Genomic DNA, 7,291 nt, shown 5'->3' with positions numbered 1-7,291 from the left:
TCTCGGGGGACCTGTTCTCACTCTCTGATCATCCATCCTTGATTTCTTTTTGCTTGCATAAAATAAGCAAGACATCTGTTGGCTGATGTGCTGTAATGGTTAACTCAGCAGGTCTGGGGTGCTCAAACCACGTACACTCCGAAGAAATTGGCCCTTGACTGGCTTCTAGGAGATAACCTCTAAGCCCTTGGAAAATCCTGCCTGATAAGAGTGTCTTCATACCTGGGGGCTTGGGTCACAGATACTTTATGCAAATAATGTGACTTCCGGTGGGGGACTTCGGCCACGCCAATCAGTTGACCTCTAGAAGGGCTGGAGACGGAGAAACTAAGATCAGCCACATGGGCGCTCCACGTCTACATGACCAACCCCAACAAACATCCTCGATATAAGGCTTGGGTAAGCCTCTCTGGTTGGTGACATTCCATACGTGTTGTGACACTATTGCTGGGAGAACTAAGAAGTATTGCCCACGTGACTCCACTGGGAGAGGACAACTAGAAATTAGCACCTGGTCTCTCCTGCACTCTGTCCTCTGTGACTTTCGCCTTTGCTGATTTTAAGCCTTATCCTTTCGCTGTAATAATTTGTGACTGTGAGTATGATAGCTCTTCTGAGTTCCGTGAGTCCTAATGAATCATTGAACCTGAGGGGGGTCTTACGGACTGCTGACACAACCGCCCACCTGTTTTTCTCCTCAGAATACCATGTTTCACTGACCATCTCCTTAGCTCTCTACAGGTCAAGGGACCCTGGCTGCCTCTCCACTTCTGCCACTCATTGTAACAGTTGTGCCCACCCAGCTTCTCAACAGGTAAGTGCTGCCACCTGGCCTCTATTATTTCTGGATCCTCGCATTCGCATTGTTGCCAGGGAGCCCAGCTCTGTAACACCGTTTCTTACCATCGGCCCTGCCCTACGGAGCCATCACTTAGCTTCTCAAAGATTTGGTGACCCTCTCAGCATCACAGTCTTCATTGCTTTGGTAAATGGCATGTCCTCTGGGCTGGTCCACAGCCTGTGGTCATCTAGTGGGTTTCTGGCTTTACGTAGTATATACAGGCCAGCGTGCTCACTTCACCGAGCCTCTTGATCCTGGTTCCTGCATTGTTACTGCATTTAATGTGGGCCATCACTTTTTACAGGCTTCTATGTTACCCTACCAGCAGGTTAGGACCTCCTTCTGGGATGCTTGCTGGGTGTGAAATCCCATATCATGAGTGAGTGCTCCCTGTTCTCTTCTCCTTGGTCCAGCACCCTCAGGCTGCAGTCCCCTGACTGGCCTCCTGGCGGTGGCCAGGTCCTCAGCTTGAAATAGTCTGTCTCCTCCTCTAGCAGAGCCAGCACACCCCGCACTGGGTTCTGTTATGACTCGACCCTAGTTCTTGTCCTGGAAGCCAGCAGGGAGGCTGGACAGATCATGGGTTCAGGGGACAGGTGTTGTCTGGCAAGGCAGAGCCTCAGGTGATCCTACAGGGAGCTCTGGAGCTGGGATGTCCTTTCAGCATCGTCCTAAATTGAGGCAAGGGCGCCGAGCCTTTTACCTCCATATTGTCCAGAGATTGGATGCAAGCTGCCACTAAGTGTGGCCCCGAGGCAACTCCCTTCAGTTGAGGTCAATTTCCAGAGTCTCAGCTGTGAGCGAGGAGCAGCGGACTCTCCCAGCAGCTGGGGGAATGAGTACCTTACTCCTGGAGGGGGATCTGGGTGGTGTACCCCAGCATTCCCTTCAAGTACCAAAATTAGAAGATTCTACAGGCCACCAGAGAGAAAAAGACAAGTTAGAAAAAATAAAATTAGAAAACAGTGCTAATTTCTTAAAAATTCCTTCCTTTTGTAAATGTTTGCTAAAATCATCAATTATTGGGATACATTTCAGGTAAGGGATGAATTCAAAGACTACTACTACTTGAGATAATAGTAGTATATATCCATCCTATCTGGAGATATCAAACAACTCACTTTACTAGTGAAGATTTGAGTAATCCTTCTAGTGGTAGTATTTTGAGTTGTCTTGCATAACTACCTTCCCTTTCGACCCCCTACTTTTTCCCAAAGGAGAAACAATAACAAGAAGAAGGGCTGAGCTGGTAAGGGAGGGAGGTTCACTGTGAAGTGGGCAGAGGCATGTGTGACCCATGGAAGATTGTGGGGCGCCCCGCGGGTCACCATAAAGTGCTCTAAGCGCCAAGAAAATTTCAGTCTTACCCACAAGACAACCGCCAGCATTTATAAACAACTTACGTTTTCTAAACCAGGAAAATGCCCCAAAGTCTGTTTCCTGCTCTGTCCCATGTGAGAAGCAGGTCTGCGGTCCTGAAGGGGCAAGTTGGGAGGGGCCGAGCTGGTAGGGAAAAGCCTTGGGGGAGTGAGACTGCCCTGTTGGTTTGTTCGATTTGACCTTGGGCAACCTTTCTCAGACTTGGCTGGCTCTCCTCTGGTGCCCTCTGCTGGAGGACAACTAGAACGATTTACTAAAGATGTGTAACGAGTGTTTTTCAGTTTTTGGTCTTTTTCTGCTGGTGAATTCAGAGTACTCTCTCCAAAGCCCAGCACCTCCCCAAAGGGGAAGGCCATGGGCTGTCAGGAGACATTCTAGAAGGCAGGGAGGAGAACTCTGCCTCCAGTCTGGTCTCAGGAGGGGCCCGAGATAAGAATCACCCAGCCTGATACCGAGACAGGAGAGGGAGGCGGGTGCACAGCTCTGCCCCTGCCTCGGGTGCTTAGCTGTTATCAGGTGGTAAATTAGCACTAATTACAGAAGCAGGCTCCACTTGGGGTTTCTGCCTTTCCATTCCCGTCTTGCCTATGGGATGGTAAAGAAAAGTAGTCTTAAAATTGAAGGGGCTGAGTAAGTTAATATCAAATCCAGAATTTATTTTTATATCTGTCTTCTCAAGTGACAAAGGAGTGTTATTCTCTAGGCTCTTCCCTCAATATTATGCACATGGAAACTTTTGCCCAGAACAAATGTCTCCATGTTACAATACAACTCTCTTACACTGTAAGTTTCCTAGGGAGGGATGCCTATACCTCACTGGAGCTCAGATTTGATTACTTGATGAATGAATGATTGGATGGATGGATGGACAGATGGACAGACAAATAAGCGACACAATCTTTTTTTGTTGTATCTTTTTAAAGCATTTTGAGTCTTTATGTACAGAAATGTGGAAAAATAATAACTGTACAACAGCTTGATGAATTTTCTCAAATTAAACTCACCTCCATAAACAGCACATTCCCAGATGCCCTCCTTGTACCCCCACCAGTCACTATGCACCCTCAAAGTGACCACCAACAGCATGGATTTGCTTGGCCTTCTTGGGTACTTAAAGCAGAATCATATAGTTTGGGGGGGGGGCTTTTGTTTGTTTTTTTCGGTTTTAGAATTATTATATATTTACAGTTTCTTATTCCTTCTTGTCGAGACTCTGACATCAGCAGATGCTCCCTTGGTGGCAGTATGGCCTCTTTTGGGTCTGGCTTCATTCTCTCCAAAGCATGTGTATAAGACGCACCTGTATGCAGTTGTAGATCACTCATTATTATTGCAGACAGTGTCCCACTGTTTCAATGGACTATGATACCCTTTGGGTTCTCCCAGAATAGCCCCTGAGCAAGGATCTGAGTGTAAGCGGTTTATCTGAGCGATGATGGAAACCCTGGTAGGTGAATGAGGAAGGGAGATAAGGAAAGGAAGGCAGCCATTAATGTGTGTGTGTTATCAGGTAAGTTACCACTGTGGGCCACTGGAGCTTAGCCCTGCTGGTACCTCTGGGAGATGGTGTAGAGACGCCCCAGAGGGAGGAGGGGGCTGGGGTATTTATCCCCCAACTCCCTTCAGTCCTTGTCTGAGGGCTGCTGGACAAGGGGCTGTCTGTGTTCATTCCGGGCTCTTCCTGCCTGCCGGGGGACAGGCAGACGAGCTCTGGTTCCAGACAAAGCTCTTAGACAAAGAAAAGCAGGTGAAGGCAGTTGGAACTCGAACAGGCAAGGAGGTAAAGTAAATCTGGCCAGGGTACTACCAGACTCTGCTACAGACTCACCAGAGCCTTGTTCCACGTTGACACTTCAGTACTCAGCAAAGAACATTCTGGACCAGGTACTGTAAGAACATTTGCTGTCTTTGTCCATCCAGCATGCCTTTCATTCTTTTCCACTTTTCCTTTGGGGAGCTCTGATTTCCTCCATTACCGGCGGCCTTAGTGGGCCTTAAGTTTATAGAGTACCCCATATTCTTCTAATAACTTCCTCTTATTGATTGCATAAGGCTGGGCCTCTGAGCAGCAGACGCCAAGCTGAAATTAGATTTCTAAGAGATTTATTGAAGAAAATGAGGAGAGCTGGAGGCGGCTTACAGACCCCTCAGACCAAAATACAGGGCTGACCCCTGTGGAGGAAAGAGGGAAGGAAGGAAGGAAGGTTGGATAGGAAAGTTCTTGGCATTGTTATTCTCAAAAAGCTTTGACAAGTCTGATGGGGAGTCCTCAAGCCAAACTTGCCTGGGTCTCGAGAAACAGCCCTGCCTCAGTGGCCCCACTGCACTCAGTCCTTGGCTGAGAGCAGCTTGTGTCCTGCAGACAGCCAGGGGTGCAGTCCGCACTTGGGTCACAGTGCCTGGAGCCTCTGGTCAGTTCCGCTCCCTGCAGCAGGACACCAGCGAGGCACATTGTCACAGCAGCCACATTGCCTAAGTTAATGAATCAGCAGCCTAACAACACTGATCCAGTACGTTTCCCCTTTGTTTCTTGTCAATATGTGTATAAATTCACATGCGAACTGCCTTTCTCCTTGAATTATTTGGAGGATTAATAGTATACCATGTGCTTAGCCCATTTGGCCTGTCACCTTGAACTAATTAAGCCGGTTGGAGATTCCTTTTGTTATCTGAAACTCTGGCCCCAGGTTCTGTTTTTAAGATGCAAATACCCCTTGGTGGAGTTAAGCTTTTCAGTTGTTTATACTTTGATTAGACCAGTGTTATCAGGTTGGCTCAACTCCACTTTCCAACTGTGGGACCTTGGGCAAGTCTTGGAACCCCTCTGAGCTGCAGTTTCCTTCATAGGGCTGTGGTGAGAAACAAACAAGACAGGGCGTGGGACATTCTTGGCACACAGCCAATTCTGAACACCTTCCTTCTTTTTTCTCTCCTCTTCTCTTTTCTTCCCATCTCTGCATCCTGGCTCCTCCTTAGTTACCAGAATTGCTTTCTCTCCAACACTGAGATTTATTAAAGCTTAGGAATTTGACAGGGGTCAGGGGAAACGGAAGTTGGAAAAGGATATTTTGTACATAAAGCAGGACATTTTGTACATAAAGCACCGTCCTGTTCACAAGGTGTTTACTGAGGCTGGGCCCCCTAGGGAAAACATTTCCACATTCCTGTTAGGAACAAATGCTGACTACTGTTGTTAGACACCCTGGTTCTCAGGCTGGGTAAGCCTCTACAGAGGAGAACTTGAGAGTTTCCTTGAAGAGCTGGGGTCCAGTGGAGGAGCCCCAGAAAATGCCGTCCACTGGAACTCAGCAAATATTAGGTGACTGAAAAGTGAGAGGGTGACATGGAAAACAGAGTCAGAGGACCCTGAAAGTAGACTGCTGAGTTGCAGCTCTGCCCGGAGCCTGGGATGGCATTTACCGCAGCCGGGCACGCAGAGTCCCTAGGAAGTGTCCCTTCAGTACCGTCGCACCCATTACACCCTGCCTCCCTTCTCTCCAGTGCCTGCTCCGCTGAACCTCTGAGAGCCCACGTTCTGTTTTGCACCCATCGTTCTTTGAAGTTAATGGACTTTTACTTAATCAATATGCCTATGCCTTTGTGAGAACTCCAAATGCTCCCCAGAACAATTGGCAGGGACTGTTTACTTTTCAAAAGTTGTCATAAGAGAATCCTGTAAACAAAACCTCTGGGCAAAGTATTGGATTTGCAAAAATTTTGCTTACAGAGAAAAATTTCAGGACCCTTAATTTGTATAACATGAGGTCTACCTAGCTGACCTGTGGAAAAAGTAGAGACGGCGTTTCACTGCCGACTTGTTTCACTGCGAGGGGGGGTGGTTTTACCTGGAGCCACCTGTCCTCGTCTGTCTAATCCCTCTTGTGGTGAGTGACAGGCATTTGCAAAAAAGCTCAGTAGGTTGGGAGCCAAAGGTGCGAGAGGAGGGGGAGGCAGGTTGTAGCAGACGCTGCCAGGCCTGCGGTTCTGACCACCCCAGCCCCGGGGGAATTTTCTTAGTCGGGATCATGCAGGCAAGCAGAGCCCCGTGAACACAAGGGTGAACAAGGGGTGGATAGGCTGTTAGACCTTCACAACTGAAGGTGCCGTGGGAGGACCAGTGGAGGACTGACCGGTTCACATGAAGCCCTGGGGCAGGGGGGCAAGTTGGGGCTTGGGGGATCTGGGAACAAGCACATTCACCTGCTAAAGTGGAGCCCTCAAAGGGAGTTTGAGGGGAGCTCGGGGGGGGGGTCTTGGAAGGAAGTTGGGGGGGGCCGTAAGAAGGGTTGTGGGAGAGTTGGGGGTTGTGGGAGGTCATGGGCATCATGGGGAGGCCCCTGAGGGGTCATGAGGAGGTTGTGGGGAGTGGTGGTCCTGGCAGGTCTCCCCTTGGTGGTACCGGGTGGCTGCTGGTCAACAGGTGGGCATCCGGAGGATGCGCTGGGCAGAGCAGAGGAGGGCCAGGCCAGGCTGGAACAGAGGACCCCTCTGCACCTGTCTGTCACTGTCTCCCACCACGACCACCTCAAGAGCCACCTCACCTCTGCCTCCCAGACCTCAGGCAGGTTCCTCCTCAGATGACGCTGACCTGGAGCCGCATAGGGGAGGGGTCTGGGGAAGCAGTTCCCAACTCTGCCAGGTTGACTCACACCACCCAGCCCAGGGCTTTACATCAGTGAGAAGGGACAGGTATAAAGACGAGGAGAGCACAGACAGGGGCCTTGAGGAATATGGCACCCAGGAAGGATGGAGTGGAGTGGAGGACTGTGTATGTAGGGCAGTGCTCTCGCCAGACAAGCAGTGAGTGTGGGTGCACAGGAGAGGGCCTGGAGAAAACAGTGTGCCTGGGGGCGGCAGAATCTGGGCCTGCACAGAAAACCTCTGAAGGACCTGAGCAGGGGAGGGTGCGACTGGATTTGAATGTTGGAAGGATGCTGTGGACAACAGAGTGGAGAGGCCACTGTGAGGGAAGATGAATTAGGAGCCACTGCGCTTGGAGGGAGTAAGCCATGATGGGGCTTGGACCAGGGGGTTATGTGGTAGAGAGGGAGAGAATAGATGGAATCTGGG

This window comes from Equus asinus, chromosome 15 (assembly GCF_041296235.1).
Source record: "Equus asinus isolate D_3611 breed Donkey chromosome 15, EquAss-T2T_v2, whole genome shotgun sequence".
NCBI classification, from domain to species: domain Eukaryota; kingdom Metazoa; phylum Chordata; class Mammalia; order Perissodactyla; family Equidae; genus Equus; species Equus asinus.
The sequence above is the reverse complement of the archived record's forward strand: the minus strand, read 5'-3'. Positions refer to the sequence as shown.